General features: G+C 39.4%; 1 long non-coding RNA gene and 1 pseudogene across 1 annotated transcript; both read left to right on the top strand.

Annotated features, from left to right (window-relative positions):
* Positions 1-6723: 6723 nt before the first annotated feature.
* On the top strand, positions 6724-21259 carry LOC128581981 (uncharacterized). Its single transcript, XR_008378960.1, has 3 exons — positions 6724-6862; positions 19777-19875; positions 21230-21259. It is a non-coding gene; the product is annotated as an uncharacterized LOC128581981 (long non-coding RNA).
* LOC128581974 (60S acidic ribosomal protein P1-like) lies at positions 19343-19694 on the top strand (annotated as a pseudogene).
* Positions 21260-22452: the final 1193 nt, after the last annotated feature.

Below are 22452 nucleotides of genomic sequence, written 5' to 3'. Positions count from 1 at the left end.
ATTTCAAGCTAGAAGAGGATGGTCATCAATTTTTAATCTCCTAAAAACAAAATAACTTTCAACCCAGGATCCTGTACCCAGCTAAACTGAGTTTCATTTATGACAGAGAAATTAAATACTTCAATGACATTCACATGTTGAAGAAATTTGCCATAACTAAACCAGCTCTCCAGGATATTCTCAGACCTATCTTTCATAAAGACCAGAATAACCCTCCACCACAAAAGTAAACCCACCCAGAAAATTTTGATCAAATTCCAACTTCCACAGTTGCAAAAGGATTAAAAATGTCCACTGGACTCTTGAAAAGCTTCACAATATTCTCAATTAATGTGAATGGTTTAAATTGTCTCTAAAGAGACACAGGTTGGCTGACTGGATACAAAAACTCAAGCCAGATATCTGCTGTATTCAAGAATCTCATCTTACATTAAAAGACAAATATAGAATCAAGGTGAAGGGATGGTCATCTATACTCCAGGCAAATGGAAAGCAGAAAAAAGCAGGCGTTGCAATTCTATTCGCAGATGCAATAGGCTTTAAACCAACCAAAATAAGGAAGGATCAGGATAGACACTTTTTATTTGTTAAAGGTAACACTCAATATGATGAGATTTCAATTATTAATATTTATGCACCCAATAAGAATGCACCTAAATTTATAAGAGAAACTCTAACAGACATGTGCAACTTGATTTCCTTCAGTTCCATAGTAGTGGGAGATTTTAATACCCCTTTAGCAGTGCTGGATAGATCCTCCAAAAAGAAGCTAAGCAAAGAAATTTTAGATTTAAAGTTAACCATCCAACATCTGGACTTAACAGACATCTACAGAACATTTCATCCCAAGAGAACTGAATACACATTCTTCTCATCAGCCCACTGAACATACTCCAAAATCAACCACATTCTAGGCCTCAAATCTAACCTCAGCAAATTTAAAAAAATAGAAATTATTCCTTGCATCTTCTCAGACCATCATGGAATAAAAGTTGAACTCAATAACGACAGGAGTTTGCATACCCATACAAAAACATGGAAGCTAAACAACCTTATACTGACGGATAGGTGGGTTATAGATGAGATTAAGAAGGAAATCACCAAATTTTTGGAATGAAACAACAATGAAGACGTGAATTATCAGAACCTCTGGGATACTGCAAAGGCAACCCTAAGAGGGAAATTTATAGCACTGCAAGTCTTCCTCAGGAAAACAGAAAGAGAGGAAGTTAATAACTTAATGGGACATCTCAAGCAACTGGAGAAGGAAGAACATTCCAACCCCAAACCCAGCAGAAGAAAAGAAATAACCAAAATCAGAGCAGAATTAAATAAAATTGAAAACAAAAGAATTATACAACAGATCAATAAATCCAAAACTTGGTTTTTTGAAAAGATCAATAAAATACATAAACCTTTGGTCAACCTAACCAGGAAAAAAAGAGTAAAATCCCTAATTTCATCAATCAGAAATGGTAATGACGAAATAACAACAGAGCCTCAGAAATTAAAAAAAATCCTTCATGAATACTACAAGAAACTCTACTCTCAGAAATATGAAAATCTGAAAGAAATCGACCAATCCCTGGAAGTACACCACCTACCAAAACTTAGCCAGAACAAAGTGGAAATGTTGAACAGGCCTATATCAAGTTCTGAAATAGCATCAAATATATAAAATCTCCCTAAAAAGAAAAGCCCAGGACCAGATGGCTTTACGTCAGAATTCTACCAAACCTTTAAAGAAGAACTAGTACCTATATTACTAAACCTCTTCCAAAATATAGAAAAAGAAGGAATATTACCCAGCACATTCTACGAAGCAAACATCACCTTGATCCCCAAACCAGGGAAAGACCCAACAAGAAAAGAAAATTATAGACCAATATCACTAATGAATATTGATGCAAAAATACTCAATAAGATTCTAATGAACAGAATCCAACAACACATCAAAAAAATTATACACCACGACTAAGTCGGATTTATCCCAGGGTCTCAAGGCTGGTTCAAAATATGTAAATCTAAAAATGTAATTCAGCACATAAACAAACTAAAAAATAAAGACCATATGATTCTTTCAATTGATGCAGAGAAAGCTTTTGATAATATTAAGCATCTTTTCATAATCAGAACACTTAAAAAAATTGGTATAGAAGGGACATTTCTTAAACTAAGAGAGGCTATCTTCAGCAAACCCACAGCCAATATCGTACTGAATGGAATTAAATTGCCCATTGTCTCCATTGCTCTTTAACATTGTAATGGAAGTTCTAGCCATCACAATTAGGGAAGAAAAGGCGATCAAGGGTATCCACATAGAGTCCAAAGAGATCAAACTTTCACTCTTTGCAGATGATATAATTGTGTATCTGGAAAATACTAGGGATTCTACTACAAAACTTTTAGAAGTGATCAAGAAATACAGCAATGTCTCAGGCTACAAAATCAACACCCATAAATCTGTAGCCTTTATATATACCAACAATAACCAAGCCGAAAAAACAGTCAAGGACTCTATTCCTTTCACAGTAGTGCCAAAGAAGATGAAATATTTGGGAGTATACCTAACAAAGGATGTGAAAGATCTCTACAAAGAGAACTATGAAACTTTAAGAAAAGAAATAACTGAAGATGTTAACAAATGGAAAAACATACCATGCTCATGGTTGGGAAGAATCAACATTGTTAAAATGTCTATACTACCCAAAGCAATATATAATTTTAATGTGATTCTATTAAAGCTCCATTGTCATATTTTAAAGATCTTGAAAAAATAATACTTCATTTTATATGGAATCAGAAAAAAACTCGAATAGCCAAAACATTACTCAGCAATAAAAACAAAGCAGGAGGAATCACACTACCAGACCTGAGACTGTACTATAAATCGATAGTGATCAAAATACCATGGTACTGGCACAAAAACAGAGAAGTAGATGTCTGGAACAGAATAGAGAACCAAGAGATGAATCTAGCTACTTACCGTTATTTGATCTTTGACAAGCCAATTAAAAACATTCAGTGGGGAAAAGATTCCCTATTTAACAAATGGTGAACTGGCTGGCAATCTGTAAAAGACTGAAACTGGATCCACACCTTTCACCATTAACTAAGATAGACTCTCACTGGATTAAAATTTAAACTTAATACATGAAACTATAAAAATACTTGAAGAAAGTGCAGGGAAAACTCTTGAAGGAATCGGCCTGGGTGAATATTTTATGAGGAGGACTCCCCAGGCAATTGAAGCAGTATCAAAAATACACTACTGGGACCTGATCAAACTAAAAAGCTTTTGTACAGCCAAGAACATAGTAAGTAAAGCAAGCAGACAGCCCTCAGAATGGGAGAAAATATTTGCAGGTTATACCTCTGTTAAAGGTTTAATAACCAGAATCCACAAAAGAACTCAAATCTATAAGCAAGAAAAGAACAAGTGATTTCATCGCAGGCTGGGCAAGGGACTTTAAGAGAAACTTCTCTAAAGAAGACTGACACACAATCTACAAACACATGAAAAAAAGCTAATCATCCTTAATCATCAGAGAAATGCAAATCAAAACTACTCTGAGATATCACCTAACCCCAGTAAGAGTAGCCCACATAACAAAATCCCCAAACCAGAGATGTTGGCGTGGATATGGAAGAAAAGGCACACTTCTACACTGCTGATGGTAATGTACACTAATACGTTCCTTCTGGAAGGATGTTTGGAGAATACTTAGGGACCTAAAAATAGACCTGCCATTCAATCCTATAATTCCTTTACTAGGTATATACCCAGAAGGCCAAAAATCACAATATAACAAAGACATCTGTACCAGAATATTTATTGCAGCCCAATTCACAATTGCTAACTCATAGAAGAAGCCCAAGTGCCCATTGACCCATGAATGGACTAGCAAATTGTGGTACATGTATACCATGGAATATTATGCAGCCTTAAAGTAAGATGGAGACTTTACCTCTTTCATGTTTACATGGATGGAGGTGGAACATATTCTTCTTAGCAAAGTATCTCAGGAATGGAAGAAAAAGTATCCAATGTACTCAGCCCTACTATGAAACTAATTTGTAGCTTTCACATGAAGGCTATGACCCAACTATAGCACAAGACTATGGGGAAATGGCCAAGGAAGGGGAAGGGAGTGGGGAGGTTAGGGTGGAGGGAGGGTAATGGGTGGGGCCACAGCTAAGGTACATCTTAGAATGGGTACAGGCGAAACTTACTAAATGCGGAATACAAACGTCTACATACAATAACTAAGAAAATGCCATGAACGCTACATTGAACAGTTTGATGAGAATATTTCAGATTGTATATGAAATCAGCACATTGTACCCCTTGATTGCACTAATGTACACAACTATGATTTAACAATAAAATAAATAAATAAAAAAAAGAAAATCTTGAGATACCTTTACATATGCACATGAACTTGGCTTGACCAAAGAACCCATTTGCCAGTGCTGTCCTTGGTGAATCTTAGGTCCCTCAAATATAGGTCTGCAATCAGCTATGGTCTGCAGGTCAGCTCTAGGATGGGAAGTAGCACTTGGCAGGTCTCAAACCCACCCTGTTGCATTGCTCAGCTGTGCAGGTGGTAGCCATCTTGTCAATATCCTCCTAGGTAAACATCCTACACTTAACTGCTACTCATCTTCCCCAATTGCCTTTAGTGAGCACATAGTGGTATTTGACTCTCTCTGTGACTTTTGGCACAATCTCAGTTTAAGTGTACCATCTTAAAGGAAAATTCTTCTGTTCAAGTTCTTTATCTGCACCTGTTTTTCCATTTGGTTTTCTCCCTCCACTCTTCTGTATCTTAATACTGTCAGAAGCAAAGACCAATAAATCGTAAATTTTAGTTCAGAGCAGTTAATATCAATGCTTCCTATAGTTGTGAAGTTTGGATTGTTACTTAAAACTGTGAGAGTTAATTAAATGCAGTTCTGTTTTTCAGTGGAGGAGCCTAAAGTTAACATGAATCTTCCTGAGCACCCACCCCACTGTCTTGTGAAAATTACTTTGTAGAAACAATGACCATAACTAAATCATGTCAGTTCATGTCACTACTTTGTCCAGAAGGGGCTTAATGCTTCTGTTAAATCATATTATTTTAAAATTGTTCTCAACCTCGGACTGGTATACCGAATTACTTTTCAATACATTTGCTAAACCATCAAAAAAAAATTCATTTTGTTTTGGGCAGTCATCAATCAGAAATAAAGCCCAGGCTTCTCCAGCTTCTGACCTTACTCTTGACTATCTAGCCTGGCTGAAGGGGTGGAGGTTGTTAGTGAAGAGAGGCACCCAAAAACTTAATTATTAGTGGTAATTTAAATCCCCTGAAGCTAGGATCACTTCAAGCTAGGAATTTGGGATCAGCCTGGGCAACAGAGCAAGATCCTGTCTCTTAGAGAGATAGACAGATGAGCTCCTGGCAGGCAATGGAAACAAGTAGCATGAGGGAGCAAGGTTTGGTTTTCGCTGGTGGCTCTGTTGTTCATTGCTGTGTGACATTTCAGCAGGTCACTCCTTAGCTGTCTGGTTTTCATTTGTTCCTTTGCAGGCAAGGTAGTAGATGGTTGGACCAAATCTGAAATGATTGACAGGGGAGCCTCCACCTCCCCTTACCAGGCCCATCACCTCTGAGTGGATTTCAGAGAGTTGACAGGTCTCTCAACTTCCACATGCAGTTTTCTAACCAGGAGCTTCAGAGATAATAATATCAGATTTTCAAAGATGTTTATGATCAAAAATCACTGACAACAAACAAATGGATGAAATTAGAATATATGATTTCAAAGGCCATATGGACTTAAATACTTACGATTCCAGGATTAAACATGATATATAATAAGAAAGCCCTTTGCCCGGTATAATTTCCATGTCTTAATGGTTATAGAATTTCAAAACCAATAGGAAAGGGCAAGCCATCATATCCCTGTATCTGAATGCATCTGCAAGCCTGATCCTTCAAAATCCTCCGCTGTCTTTCCTTCGGGCTATATGCCTCTATTTCATTTGTGAGAACTCCCAAGGATTTGTTGAATCATTCATTTTGCAGACACGTGGGTGCTCTGACTTCTCACAATATGTTAATGTTTTTAAATAAAAATGTTCCCATGAGGGCAAACTTAACTTGAGATTGCAATATGCACAGCTCATATTTTTGTTTGCAAACCCAATTAAATTTGTCATGTTAAAATCATGAAATAATTCCAGAAGCTGTATTTGGCTTTTGGAAAGCAAAGAAAAGAAGGAGAAGAAAAAGGAGGAGGAGGAGGAGGAGGAGGAGACCACGATGACTATTTGGCAACAAACAGGGGAGTTTCCTTGAAGTTTCTGAATGCTTGCATTATTCTCGGTGGGAGTTTGCCATCAGGGTGCTTGGAACTTGTCTGGAAAGCTGGGAAATTATTATCATTATACTCATGGGAAAATATAGCAAGTTTTTATTTGGAGGATACAATGAAATGAACAGTGGTCCATCTGGTGATGAGGGAAGTTGTATGAATCCTAAGTTGATTTTTTTCCCTGTTTAGCACCAGAATGTCTTACATAAACATTCCGATGCAAAGGCCCTTAATCTCTTCAAGGCAACTGAGCTGGTGACCGTGCAGACTGAAGCCACTAGGAAATTCTAGACTGTCTGTCACTGCTGTTAACTGCTGTACCTTCTCCTTCATCCCTAGGTCTAACTCATTCTAGATGATTTCTGGATTTCTCCCTGACACTGAGCAGTAAGAATGAGCTTCTTCATGCATCCCTATTCAAATACTTGGATAAAAATATAATATACACATATAATTTTCTTCAGGATCCTTCAGTACTTATCAGTCAAAAGACCAATAAGTAAGTCTTCTATTTTTTCTCTCCCTATGCATATTACGTATCTTAGTAAATTTGTTCAACACATATGTTCTACAAGGTGCTAAATGGTAAAATTGGAAAGATGAGCCGGGGAGAGGGACAGTGCATATGCCTGTAATCCTAGCACTCTGGGAGGCCAAGGCAGGTAGATTCCTTGAGCATAGGAGTTCCAGACCAGCCTGAGCAAGAGCAAGACCCAATCTCAACTACAAATAGAAAAACTAGCTGGGCATGGTGTTGGGCACCTGTAGTCTCAGCTACTTGGGAGGCTGAGGCAGGAGGATCACTTAAGCCCAGGAGTTTGAGGTTGCTATGAGCTATAATGTCATAGTACTCTACCCAGGGTGCCTCTTTCTCAACAACAACAAAAACCAGAAAGATGATTTTTAAAGGAGTTTTAACATTGAAGGCAATCGCAGTTTTGTAGACTGTGAAATAGACATGTAGATAATTATACTTTTTAGCAGCAGTGGCAATTAATTGACATAATTTAGTATTATCTCTCTCACCAGGGACCATAGCTGTCTATTCATTGTTACTCCCACCACCTACCTCAGTGTCTGGCACACAGAAGGGCAAACCATATATTTGTTGAATTAATTAATGACAAAACTATTCTCAGAGAGGCTTCAGTGGAGGCATCTAGGATTTTCCACTTCTGCATAGAGAGATCAGAGGCTTCACAGAAAAGAAAACATGTGAGCTGAGACTGAAAGAATTAATTAGCAGGAGGGGCAGGAAAACAGGCAAAGGATAAATATAGGAGCTGTTAGGAGACAGAGCTGAAGAGAACTTTTTTTCCCTAAAGTGTGTTCTGAGGGCACTGGTCCTGCTGCTTATCCAGAGAAGACAGTTTTCCATGGGCAGTTGTGTGCTGGTAAATGATTGACAGCTGGCCTCCTTGAAAAAATGAGAAGTCCTGACTTGTAACAGTTATTGCAGAGAGACACAAAATAGCACACCATGTTAGAGTATTCCCACCACAGAGGTACAGTGACACACAACCTCAAGAATACAGGTAACACCCCACAGAATACTATTCAGCCACAAAAAGATGGTGACTTTATATCTTTTGTATTAATCTAAATGGAGTTGAAACACATTCTTCCTAGTAAAGTATCACAAGAATGGAAAAGCAAGTATCCAACTTGATACTTACATGAAGCCAGTAGACGATCTAATTCACATCCACGTAGGAAAACAACTTATTTCAAGTTGGTGGGAGGAAGAACAAAGAAAGGGGGAGAGGAGAGGAGGGAGGGGATTGGTGTGCTCCCACTAAATGAGCACAACATAGGGGTGTATGGGACACCGCTACAAGAGGGACTCTACCTAATAAATTCATACATAGTGACCTGGTTGTTTGTACCCTCACGTTAACCTGAAATTAAAAAAACAAAAAACACAAAAGAATATAGGTAACAGTAATACGTAGGAAGTGATGCCTTTTTGGCATTTATTACTTTAGTGTTTAGTATACTTCATTGTAAGTTTATATGATTTAATTTTTTACAGTGGCTTTTAACAAGCTGACTTTCAAAGTTCTTAAAACTTTAACATTTGGCTTTTATAAGGTGACATGGGCTAGATGCAGCATGCCACGGCTCAAACACATGTAGAGAACATTGGTTCATGTAGTTTCATTTTAGAGATTCACTATGCCTATTTGCAACACAGTATGGAGCCTGAGAAGGATTGAAGCAAAAACATGTGCCTGTCTTTGTTGTTTGGATGATGAAACCTATTTTTAGCCCTTGCAGGGATTAACACCTCATGGAGCCGGAACAACATGGCATTACACATTCTGGGGGCATGAAGACCTCTCCATCACTGTGCTTCAGATTACTGGAAATAGCAACAGAATTTACTATTTCCTGGTTAACTATTTACTGTTTTTCTTTTCCTCAATTCCTGATAAAAGTAGTTTCCCCCATTTAGAATGCCTACTCTAAATCATATTTTGCCTTTTAAAATTTCTACTTAAGTCACAGCTCTTCTAAGCAGTTTGTTTGTTCACTGGCAACCGTGTACTGCCTGAAGTTACTCTCATGGCCCTGATTTTCTATTCCAGTCTAAATTGTGCCCTTCCAATTTCTACTTTCCCAACAATACTATATTTTTTTCTGTCATATCATCTCTATCAGCTACATGTAGTTATAAAGCTAATGGACTTGTGCTCATGCTTATCTTACCTCTGCTGGTGGACAGATCACAGTCTCCCAGAGGAGACGCCATGGCCTCCATGTTTTTATAATTCCAACAGTGCCTGAAACAGAGTCCCATAGGCATGTTCATCTATAAAAATATTATGTTCCCTACAAACTGATGATGATGATGATGAAGAAGAGGTAACACCACGCTGCTCTGAAGACTTCACGTTCTGTTTCTAGCTAATGCATGCTTGTTAATCAGAGCTAGAGGCCAGTATATTGGGAGATTTTGGCAGCACTTGGAAAATAATTCTGAATCTACATAATGATTAGCTGAAGCAGAGGGCTTCCCGTTGCCCTTTCACTTGTCATTTGCATCTAAGATCCCTCCTGGGAGTGTGCCCAAAGAACACAGAGAAGAACTTCTATTCTCCCATTTACTCACTTTCTTTTTTTCCTCTTCCTCCTCGTTCCCCTCCCCCTCCACCTTTTCTTCCTCACCTGCTCCTCCTGTCCCTCCCACTCTACTCCTATTACTCCCCTCCTCTTTCTCTTCATTACTTTTAACGTTATATAGAATAATTTTTCAATACCAAGCATACTCTACAAATTATGGAAATAGAGCTGCGAACTTTAGAAAGGAAAGGAGGCAAGTAACGATGAGGAATGGTTACTCAGTCATGACGGAAATCAACTTCCATTAACCCAAGGCTCCTCCTGTGGTCCGTGGCCACCTTGCCCAGCATCACTGCCATGTGCATTTCCCCCGAGGTCAGAATCTGGCCACAACTGTACATCTTGAATGGGACACAGCATAGTTTCCTATCAGTCATGCACTCAGTGACATAGCTGGGATTTTGAAAGAGCAATAGCGATTTAAGCACTTATCATAGTTGTGACCAGTCTTCTGGTCTTGCTTAACTGTGGTCAGGTGGAATGTTAAGCTGCCATCTTTTAAATGGCAAATTCTCCATGAAGAGTCATACATTCCCTAGCTGTGTGTTGTAAAAGAGGCGGGCAGATTGTGTTCCTCCCCCAGGAGAGCACACAAGATCATTAGGACTTTCTGGGTGAAGGGCACACTTGGAACCTTGACTTAAAGTATACAAAAGCAAATTATGTGACCAAAATGTGTGTGCTCCTGTAATATTCTGAAATTAAAAAAAAAAGTCATTAAGCCTGGAGGAAAAGGCAACATAAAAGGGTTATGGGGACTGAGCATACGTCTCACAGTAATGCTAGTCCTCCAAGAGAATAAGCCTTCATTTTGTTCATCCTCAAGGCCCCTACAGTCAACACAAACCTCTCACCATCCAGCAAACCCTGTAGGTCTCCCCAACTTGGGGGACACTTAAAAAAAATAAAAGGGGGAAAAGTAAAGGAATAGGGCTCCAAAAGCCAGGTGAAGAAACAACAGACATCTTTTAGGAAATAAAGAATAAATATTCCTTAAATATTGTGCTGCAAAGAAGTAGCACAGTTCTAAAGTGAGAACTTCCTGCCTTACACCATCAGCAAGTTAGTTTTGGCCATTTAAGTTTTTCCTCTTTGTAATGTTGTAGATGCAGTTAAGCAACATGGCTTCTCCTATTGCTAACATGATACGTATATTTATTCAATGGTAAAATAAATATTTTAATCTTATAATACAGCATTGGGAGGAAAGGTTCTTAAATGCAGTCTGCATATAACAGACATAGTTCAACATGAAGCGATGCTAATGTAAACAGGCGAGTTTATTTCCGTACACCATTGTTCAGCATGACAGTTGGCATTTCTAAGAGTTTCAGGTAAGACTGGGAGCAATTGAGCCACCTGCTAAGTTTCTCAGATTTCTAGGGAAATAAATCAAGAAGTTTGTTGGTAAGAAATTCTGTGGCTAGAGCAAACGACATGATAATAACTGGATTTTATTTCTTAATCCTTTCCTCCTTTCCTTTCTGAAGTTGGCAGCTCTATTTCCATAATTTGTAGAGTATGCTTGGTATTGAAAAATTATTCTATATAACGTTGAAAGTAATGAAGAGAAAGAGAAAGAGGAGGAAAGTACTGTGAGACGTATGCTCAGTCCCCATAACCCTTTTATGTTGCCTTTTCCTCCAGGCTTAATGACTTTTTTTTTTAATTTCAGAATATTACAGGAGGAGCAGGAGAGGAAGAAAAGGTGGAGGGGGAGGGGAAGGAGGAGGAAGAGGAAAAAAAGAAAGTGAGTAAATGGGAGAATAGAAGTTCTTCTCTGTGTTCTTTGGGCACACTCCCAGGAGGGATCTTAGATGCAAATGACAAGTGAAAGGGCAACGGGAAGCCCTCTGCTTCAGGTAATCATTATGTAAATTCAGAATTATTTTCCAGGTGCTGTCAAAATCTCCCATTATACTGGCCTCTCGCTCTGATTAACAAGCATGCATTAGCTAGAAACAGAACGTGAAGTCTTCAGAGCAGCGTGGTGTTACCTCTTACTGGCACAATTTATTAAACAACATTGATAACAGGCAGCACAGGATAGAGATTCTTTTTTTTTTTTCTGAGACAGAGTCTCATTCTGTGCATGGGGTGGAGTGCCATGGTGTCGTGACAGCTTACAGCAACCTCAAACTCCTGAGCTTAGGTGATCCTCCTGCCTCAGCTTCCCAAGTAGCTGAGACTACAGCTGCCCACCACCATGCCCAGCTAGTTTTTCTATTTTTAGTACAGATGGGGTGTTGATTTTGCTGAGGCTGGTCTCAAACTCCTGAACTCAAGCAATTTACCTGCCTTGACCTCTCAGAGTGCTGGGATTCCAGGCAGGAGCCACAGGGCCATGCCAGGACAGAGATTCTTGAGAGAAAGGGAACAACTAAGGTGGGCCCTGCAATCATGTTAGCTTCCCCTTTCTGGGTTGCTTCACATGAAATCCTGGGCTCAAGCCATCCTCCCGCCACAGCCTCCCAGACTGCTTGGATTGTAGACATGAGCCACTGGTCCTGGCCTAAATAGCAAACTTTTAATAACAGTATAATAGTAGCAACACTGCCTTCAAAAGAAAGTAGCACCACTAATCTTTCATAGCTGTAAAAAACAAAGCTCACTTTCAGATCCTCTCTATCATGTTCACTCATAGCCTATAGCCTGTCCTTTATTTGAATTGTTTTTCCTCCTTAGCTCTGTTACGCAGCTCTTATTCCATTTTATCTCTTCCCCACCAACTTCAGTTTCATATTTGAAACACCAATTCAGCTTGCAGACTTTAGGACATTGCATCAGTATTTTATTTTATTTTTTTAATTTCAGATTAATATGAGGGTACAATGAGATTACAATGTTTGCATTTGGTAGGTGGAGGCCCTGTTGTAGTTGTGTCCTGCTCCCAGGGGGTGTGCCATGCACCCTCACATTGTGCCCTCACCCACCCCCCTCCCTCCTACTTTCTCTTTCCCCATTCCTCTCTCACCCCAACTTGAATCGAGATTTTCTCTTGTGTGGGTGTGTATTAGTTCATCTACTGGCTTCATATTAGTATTGAGTGCATTGGATACTTGCTTTTGATTCTTGTGAGACTTTACTAAGAAGAATGTGTTTCAACTCCAGGTTAACAATGTGTCAGTATTTTAAGATCTATATAGATAGAAAATTATAAGGCTTCAGAAGCAGAATTGACATTACAAGGAGTCCCTCTAGCCCAGGTGTGTAGATTGATGAGATTTTTAAGTGAATGGTTAACTGCCTGTGAGGTTAATAGAAGATCCATTTGTAGGACAGTTGTGTATGTCAACAGTCTAGTGTGATGTAGGGGAGGAAAAACTTTTCCTTCACCCTCTTAGTTTTGGGGGCTGAGCTTGAGACTAATCTGACATAAAGTAGATTAACAGGAAAATATGTGTTCACCTTCACAGGAAAAAAAAAAAAAGAACGAAAGAAGTGGTTAGGATTGAGACCTTATTATCTTTTTTTTTCCAAGCAAAGACTGATAAATCTGTGGTAAAGAGACAAGAAAAATTGCAAGAGGGACTTTACCTAACAATTGCAATCAGTGTAACCTGGCTTATTGTACCCTCAATGAATCCCCAACAATAAAAAAAAATAATAATAATAAAAAAAAAAAAGAGACAAGAAAAAGAAACAGGGGTTTAAACCTGGAGGAATGTAAAATGTGGGAAGTTGACCAGGAAGTTTATGGGGAAACAGATGAATGACAAGAGTTATTTCAGTAGGTTTGTTTGCATGGATCCATTTTAGTGTCAATTCCCAAGGGCTAGGGAGAAAAATGCTCTTCCTTTCTAGCTATAGGGAAATTTTATGACTTATTTTTAAGGAAAAAGAGGGAGGTCAGAGACCCCTTCTTGCACCTGCTGCGTCCCAAGTCCCTTCCAAGTCCCTTGGCTCAAAACAGCCGATATGCCAAGGCACCATATTTGGGTGACATGTTCTGAACGCAGACAGTGGCATGCCTGTGTTCTCTTTTCTGACCAGTGTATCACAGAACTGAAATCAGAATCTAGGCTGGGCTGATGTGTTGTCTGGAGCATTCTCGGGAAAATCCACTTCTAAGTTCCTTCCCATTTGAGGCCTCTCTGATTTCTCACTGTCTGCCAGTGAAGGCCCACCACCATCATCCCCAGGCTGTCTGCATTGTCTGACACACGGGCCCTTCTTTGTCAAGCCAGAAGTGAAACATCACACCTTTCTCCTACTTCTGATGTTCAATTACCTCTGCCTGCAACCTTGTTTCTTTACATATGCAAAGTTTAATGTATTAACATATTTATATGTATATTTATAAATAGGCCTGAAAGCCCTATAATATATTCCAAAGTCCAAAGTGAGTCATTTGAGACTACATGTGGCTCTGCCCGGTTAACATATAAATTTGTAATTGAAGTGCACCTATTACAATGTGGTATGAGGAAAGATTTTAAGAAAAACAATCTTCAAAATTAGTGTCTTCTAAAGAAATACTGGCAGTCCCCAAGTAACAAACATCTGGCTTACATACAACTCACCCTTACAAAAGGAGGCTATTACAGATCATGGGCAAACGCACCTGTACCAACCTACATGCAAGTTCAACTTAACAACAAACTTACAGAACCTATCTTGTTCCTATCCTGGGCGCTGCCTGTTTGTGTGAGGTACAGTCTCGGTTCTCTAGAGCAACTTTTGGACAGCTAAGATACCATTCTTTGCAAAAGAAAAGCCATTTTCTTCCTTTTATGATAATGTACATTTCTCCACTTATCACAGTAAGTCCCAGGTATGTTATGGGATAAATATTGGTCTTTTGTAGACTAACAGTCACATCTGTTTTGACTTTGGACTTGTGAGTCATACTTTCAGGCAATGTGTATGCCAACTGTGTCAGGGAGCATTTGATTTCCTCCTGCTTATTTCCTACCTACTGTGGGCTTGGGAATACACAATTGCACTTCCCTATTTCTGTTGGCTTTTTAACATTTGTTTCTTCAGGACAATATTTGTTCATGTTGGGTAAAAATGCCAGTTTGAGTTAAACTGAATTCCACTGATAATCTCACAAGTTCTTGATAAACACACGCCCTTGCTAAAATAAAGATGCAAGCAAACAATACCGATTATAATATCAGTAGGGCTTACTAATTTAATGATATTTTGCCTTCTTTGCCTTTGCATTGGTTGGTAAAATAGAAGTTATTTTAATTTTTCAATTTTAAGTTCTAATTTTTTAAGAAAAGATGAATCTCTAATTTTTAATTAAGAATATTCCATTATAGATACTTTTCAGAATTTAATTTGTGTAACTAGTATTTTTCACTTTGATTTGCCATTGACTTTATGTGGTTCCCTTATCTAGATATTGTGCTTGATGATAAAGCATGGCTTTCCATAGCCAGTGAGTTTAGCCCGTCCGTGAATTAGTCTCGTTGGGATTTATCTGTCCTGCGACAACTCTGACTAAAATGCAGTTTACGGTGAAAACTCACTGAGCTTTAATGCTTCTCTGCACTCTCTTGAGCTTGTCCCAGTAACTCAAAGGATGTGGCATTAGAGAAATAATTGTAAAACCTCAAAATCATGTACTAAAACTGTTTTTTTTCAAGTGGACACATTAATGATAGAGTTCTGCAAGTGAACATTTAGTTTTTCCCTCCTGCCAAACATGTTTATCTCTTTGTAAAGGGAAGAGTATGTAGGTTACACAAATCTAAAGGTTTTATTTTGCTGTAGTGTCCCGGACCCAGCACTGGGAAGGGTTTCTCTTCCAGGTAAAGTGTGCTTGCCCTGAGGGTCTCTCTCCTTGTCTCATTTCTCATCATCGTATTGGTTGCTGCTGTCTGTCTGCCGGGCACCGCGACTCAGATCTTCTCAACGCCTCAGTTCTTAGACAGGCACCCTGCGTGGGTGTGGAGGGGAGTGGGGCAGTGGAACGTTGGTACAAGTTCTAGAAGCAACCTCATTTTACAAACTGCATGCAACGATCACGTGTATCAGGATGATTGTTTCCAAAATCAGTGGCAAGTCTTGGTGTTCAGGGAAGCAAACTGATTTTCATTCCACTGATTTTCTTAGGAAGCCACGACCTCATCATCATTTTAAATCATCATTCCCTGGAAAATTCTCATTTTCATTTTCTCGTTTGGGAACAAGAAACACTCTGTCCCGCCAAGACCGAAGTAGAGACATCCATCTCTGGCAGGTGGTGAGGTGACTGGGAGAAGCTGAGCTCACAGAGTGGGCGACAATAACTTTCCAACTTTCCTGAGCCAGTTCTACTTTTACTGTTTTGTCTGAAGGCTAGGCACACCCACATTGCGTGTGAATACAAAACACACTTGGAAGCCAACTGCAGTTGAGTTTTTTATTGCCCATCACTTTGATCGATCTTGTTGCCTCTCCCCATCCATCCTTCCCTCCCCAGTTAAATGTAATAATCAGAAGCTATCTCTGTTTACTGGGAAAAATGAATTTAATAAGGAGGTGATTTACGCAAGGGACTTTCCTGTGTAAACAGATATCCCACCGGCCTCTCCCCTTGCTGAGCACTCTGAGCCCTGCCGGGTGTGATTGATGTGCTGTTTCTCAGCAGCACTGCTGACCTTTGCTGAGAGGTGGAAGGACTCTCAGATCCAGCCCTTGCTGCTGCTGGGCCTGTTTTCTTTTCTCACACAAGATTAAGGTTAGCTTACTTGAGATCCTATGTTCTGGCAAGCCTTGTTGCTGAACTTGGCAGAAACATTCAAATATCTTTATTAGAAGCCATGAATCAAGTTCCACTGCATAATTCATCACTTGCCAACTCTGACGGCCTTCTTTCATCAGCCTCACCAAAAGGTGTGGCTTAAAATAAAGTTTGTTTTGAGGTGCAAAGATCCCGTGGTAATCTTGTTCCCTACTCTAAGTAAGAAGTCTCATTTAAATTAAAACAACTAATCCGTGATTTAAAATCTTCTCTATAGATGCTCTAAACATAACCCAGAGGGTTTTGCCAAAGAGCTGGGCTGCAATGGAATTGTAACAATTTTTTCAAATGCCACTATTTTCTCTAAGCCTGATGAAAATCCATTGGCTTTTGTTCTTTGAAGATGTACATGGGGATAGAGTTATTGGGAAATTCTGTTTGTACTTCCTTAAAGCAAAGGTTTGAAATTGCCTTGAATCCCAAGTCTGGCCTGCGGGAATCTAAAGTCTCAGAGATCTACAAGACGTGGCGTGCCATTTAGGCCAGAGCCCAGCTGTCGGGAGAAGGGATAGACAGTGAGAGAGTTTAGGAAACACTGATGCAGCAAACTTTAGCGTGTGTGTGTGTGTGTGTGTGTGTCCTGCAAACTTCAGTGTGTAGGCTCCCAAACCCGAGTCTTGATAATGTGAACTGCAGCATACAGGCCCCTGTCTCATTCAACAGACAAATCCAGAAGCCAGTCTCTGCACCAAAGTAGAAAAGGGAAAAAGAGAGAATATTGATCTTCAGGGATTAATAAGGGAAGATAGCATCTTCAAGGATGGTTTTGGTGAGTTTTAACATCCAACGTAGGTGACAGGGGATAGAGCAGAATAAAAATTGTGGTCCAACTCTGAGATTCATAAAATTGTCCAGAGAAACAGGGTTCAATGGCAGTTTTGGAAGATCAGTAGGTAGTCAGATCACTGTCTGGGAAGGGAACAGTGGTGGATGTGCATGCCTGATAGACCTACTGCTTCATGAAACTTCTATTCTCTGTTGATGAAAATACCTTCTTGGCTCGGCGCCTGTGGCTCAAGCGGCTAAGGTGCCAGCCTCATACACCAGAGCTGGCGGGTTTGAATCCAGCTCAGGCCTGCCAAACAACAATGACAACTACAACCAAAAAATAGCCGGGCGTTGTGGCGGGCGCCTGTAGTCCCAGCTACTTGGGAGGCTGAGGCAAGAGAATCACCTAAGTCCAGGAGCTGGAGGTTGCTGTGAGCTATGACACCATGGCACTCTACCAAGGGTGACAGCTCGAGGCTCTCAGAAAAAAAAAAAAAAAAAGAAAGAAAGAAAATACCTTCTGTGAGCTGAAGGCATTGGTTTTACAGCAGCAGTGCTGTGTTTTGGTGTTGTGTATGGTTATTTCATAGAGAATAGTTTCACATTAGAACAAAGAAGGAAAGGCACTTGCTATTTTGGCTCCTATTTCTGATTCTGTGAAGCTTTGAAAATTGACCTGTGGATTTAGTGGAATGAACCATGAAGGTGTATTATGGCCCTTTAAGATTACCCAGGAATTTATTTTTTTTCTCCAGTTGTGTAATAGCAGCTGACTGAAAACACAGGTTAAATTCCATTACCTCTGTAGTGTCCGTCTAATGCTCTGAATCGTCCAGGGCCCTCTGCCAGGGTGCAAGCCTGCTATTCTAAGAGGACAGATTAGAAGATGGGGCACCTTAGCTGCATCTGAAGGCATGGAACACTGTCAGCTGCAAACACCCTCTATTTATTAAGTTTTACAGCACAAACTGGACTGAGTGGCTGAGAAACATCTCTGCCATACTTTGTCCCCAGCTGCCATCCATTAAGGACATTCTGACTGGAAGTTACTCTCCCCTTCCTATATGTCTAAGGCTTCTGCACAAAAGTAAATGGAATTTGAACAGGTTTTCAAAGATTTGGAGGACATGTGATGACTTTACTCTGAAGCTCTGGCTTCTTATGCTGTTTTTGTTTTTTGGTAATTGCTGTGTGCTCCCCCTCTGAGGCAGACCCCCTGCAAATTAAACTTCTTTCCCTGCAGTGGAGGGATAAAGATGGAACCCCTCTGTTTTAGCATCCTCCATAGAACAACGCATATTTGTTTCAGATCATGAAAGGCCAACAGTTTTGGGCTCTGCTTCCAAATGTCCAGATGGTTTAATACAAAGCAGAGAATATATGACACATTGTCTTTTTCTGACCCAGGAAGGAACAGCTTTCTGTCAAGTCATCTTGCAAGTTGTAAGTTGAAGGAAACTGCTATGTAAATAGAAAAGACTGATAAAACAGAAGAAAACAGGGCAGGGAGAGGCACCCTGCCCAGGAAAAAGAAAAAAAAGGCATACAGTAAAAAATGACTTGTTTTAAACAAAGACTGAAATGTTTATGTGACTTACCACAGTCTGAGTTTACATGCAGCTGTAGCCCTGAGGCCATCTTGCATCCAGTGTTTCTTTTGCAAATAGCTAGTGTCCTTAGGTCCTCACCGTATAATACATAAAGACCATGTTTTGAGTTAAAATTGAAAAAGTATGAATAAACAAGTTAAGACTCTGAAGCCTTTACCTAAGGGCAGATATTTACTCAGACACAGACAATCTGGAGCTAACTTGACTTATTCAAAATTCCTTAACCCCTAAAAATGAAAATTTTCCTTTCCAATATAAATTTCAGTACAGTATTTTTAGAGCCTCTCGGTTTTCTTTTATTTGTTTTTATTTATTTAGTTAGTTTTGAGACAGAGTCTCACTCTTTCACCCTGGGTAGAGTGCCCTGGTGTCATCACAGCTCACAGCAATCTCAAACTGTTGGGCTCAAGCAATTCTCCTGCCTCAGCCTCCCTAGTAGCTAGGACTACAGGCACCAGCCACCACAGCTGGCTAGTTTTTCTGTTTTTAGTAGAGACAGAATCTCACCCTTGCTCATACTGATCTTGAACTCCTGAGCTCAAGCAATCCACATGCCTCAGCCTCCCAGAGTGCTAGGATTACAGATGTGAGCTACCGCAGCTGACCTTTTCTTTTCTTTTTTAAAAAATTGAACCTGCTCTTTCCTCAGCTGCCACCAAGGTGCTCATTCCTTCCAAGGAAGCTAAGGCCACACTGCGGTGAGGCAACTAGCACTGCAGCTATCTCAGTGCTCGCTCACGCCATGGCCTAAGTCTCCGAGTTTGCCTACATCTACTTGTCCCTCATTCTTCATGACAATGAGGTGACCTCATGGAGGAGAGGATCAATGCCCTCACTAAAGCAGCTGGTGTAAATGTTGAACCTTTTCACCCGGTTAAACAAGCCCTGTTTGCAAAGGCCCTGGCCAATGTCAACATTGGGAGCCTCATCTGCACTGTGGAGGCTGGTGGACCTGCTCCAGCAGCTGGTGCTGCACCAGCAGGAGGCCCCGCCCTGTCACTGCTGCTGCCCCAGCTGAGGAGAAGAAAGTGAGAGCAAAGGGAGAAGAATCTGAGGAATCCGATGATGACCTGGGCTTTGGTCTTTTTGACTAAATCTCTTTTATAATGTGTTCAATAAAAAGTTGAACTCCAAAAAAAAAAAAACATTGAGTCTATGCAAATAATTACATTGCAGTGATTTTCCCCTGGTATGCCTGTGCCATGAGAGGATCTTAGGCGTGTGCAGAAAATTTTTAAGGAGCATTAATTATTTTTGAAGAAAGTTCAAAGCACAGTAAGTATATTGTTTTTTTTTTCTTTTTTAAAATAACATAATTTAAGTGTGCTGCAGATGTTTAACTGTAGGTTCAAGTATGCGATATGATTTAAAAAGGTTGAAAAACACTGTCATATTGCCATGAAATTAAGAACAGTCAGAGTTTCCAAATGCTGGAGGGATCAATCAGGAAGAAAAATATGTCATTTGCAAATGTTCATTTTCGTTTACAAAAAAAGGTAGTCTCCTAAATTATTATGAGTTACAGATAGCTTGAAAGAAAAGTTCTTTGTGTATATTCAGAAAATAGGACATTAGAACATCAATGATATATCAAGCAAAACCTACGGCTACCCACATCAGTGAGTTTAGCCCTGTACAATTAATTCTCTTGTTCTGCCCAGTCTTGGCGTAGCAGTCTCATGAATCCATCTGAATCCACCAGAATCCTGGAAACCCTGAATCAGTCCAACCAATATTTTTTCTATATTCAAAAAATAGAGGTTAAGAAGAAAACAAAAATCCAACTACTCATTGCCTATGAAATTTGGCTCCCTGACCCAGGTTTTGATAAGCTCCCCTTTCTCATCTTTAAAGGGAGAAACTGATGAAGATTTGACATGTTCAAAGGCCAGGTGGACAAGTGACCAGACAAAAAGCTAGACCCACAGGCGGACAGCTCTGACAGTTTTCCTCAGGTTGCAATTACGTAGGGCAAATCAAGGAGGTAATTTTAAAGATCAAGAGGGGCTCCATCACAAAGAAACTGTGCTCACAACCAGAAGGAAGATTCCCTTAGATGGTGTGACCTTCTACCAGGCCTTTGCACTCTCTCACGGAGTCAGATACCAGTGAATTGGCCAATATGTAACCTACTGGGATGAACTTTAGCTATACCTGTGGGAGGCTTAGCCCCTAGTTTTCTCTACTAGTGAGTCAGTGGTTTAAAGTGTGTCATGGGCCATATTGGGCAATCTATTTACAATAAAACCAATAACAGTATGTGCAAATGCTTTAAGAGAAAGACATTTCAAATTCAAGGTATTATCATTATAATTGCTGAAGTAAGAAACTAAAACCTATTGCCACAGTACTAAAAATATTTTTTCTGGAGCCTAATTTCCCCAGTGTTCAAGATTTGGTTCCATTTCCTTGAAAGTGGGTAGGAGAGGCAGAGGGTGAGTAGCAAGAGGTAGGCCCCTGGGTCATCTAAGAGCTTCTTTATAGGTGCAAGGTAGAAAAGTGATCGATGATGGATCACTATGTATCCATGATGGATATTTCTTTCCTCTTGTATTTTGTATTCAAAACCTGAAGCTTGCAGTTGAGCTACATATACTATTTATACTTGGTTTTTTTTTTTTTTTTTTAGAAATGGTCTGCTAAAGTTTGAGATCTGGAAAGGTAAGAATAATAAAATATGGTGTATTTTTTAATATTATAAAGTTGATTAAAAATATATAAATACATTCAGTTTTTTTTCCATATACAACCTTATGTTTTCTGTAGATATTTTTATTTTCTTCATCTTTGAAATATACCAATGTACTGAAGGTTAGAAGTTACTGTGAGGAATTTGCTCCTTTAAGATGTTAGCAAATGCCAAATTCTAAGCCTGCCACTTACATAATCAAAGCTCCCGTTTTTGAAGTAGAGATTTTTGGAGGTAAGATCTGGAGTTTTCCTCATGTCTTTTTAAAAATTCTTCTTCTTTTTTAGTGCTTTCTAATAACTACTTCAAATGTTTTCTAGCAATTGGATTCTTTGGCTGTGAGAATGAAATATAATTATCAATTTGGTCATGGGACCACAGTGAGAATTGTGCACGTGTGTGTGTGTGTGTAAGCTGACTTCCTCAGTTTTAATTTTTTAGCATCATACTGATGAGTGTTTTGTATGAGATCCATTAATAAGTTTGAATTGATCTTTCTTCTGAGTCTCTGAAGATTCTATTTGACTTAGTAACTCCAAGTTTCTCTTTTCTGGATTGTATTACCAGTTTTTAGGGTGGGAGTAGGGATGTGGAACAGGGAGTAATGAGGAAAATTTCAGACTATGTAGTTCCTGTGGCTTGATAAACTTTGATATTCTACCGGGCTATGTCTGTTTTTGCCAGACACCAATGCAGGACAGGCTTCTGGCAAATGAGCTGATTTGAAACCTAGAAGGCTAAATGGAGTAATTTTAAATACTTTCTGATTAAACAAAATAAAAGGAAAGGTCAGAATTTCAAATATAGGAGGATTTAACATTAATCTACTGATAAATTGGAAACATGGTTCAAACGAAGCTTGAATGGTGCCCTTTTTCCCCTTGAAATCAAACCGCAAACCAGACAAACAAAGCAAGAGTTTTCATTTCTAAAAATGATACACAGCATTACTTTCCCTTAATATAATAATTGTATACAACAAAGTGTTTTCTTAGTATTAAACATTTTCAAAATAAAATATTAGGCCAATAAAAAGTAGTAGCTTTATACCTTAATATAATACTTACTCTCTCCCTCTCTCTCTCATACACACAGAAAAAAAAAATTAAAACGTATTTTAAGACCTTTATTGTGTAGGGGAAGCATATCTTTCCAAAAGTGAT

This window comes from Nycticebus coucang, chromosome 1, assembly GCF_027406575.1.
Source record: "Nycticebus coucang isolate mNycCou1 chromosome 1, mNycCou1.pri, whole genome shotgun sequence".
Lineage (NCBI taxonomy): Eukaryota > Metazoa > Chordata > Mammalia > Primates > Lorisidae > Nycticebus > Nycticebus coucang.
Note: the sequence above shows the minus strand (reverse complement) of the source record. Positions and strands in the feature narration are given on the sequence as shown.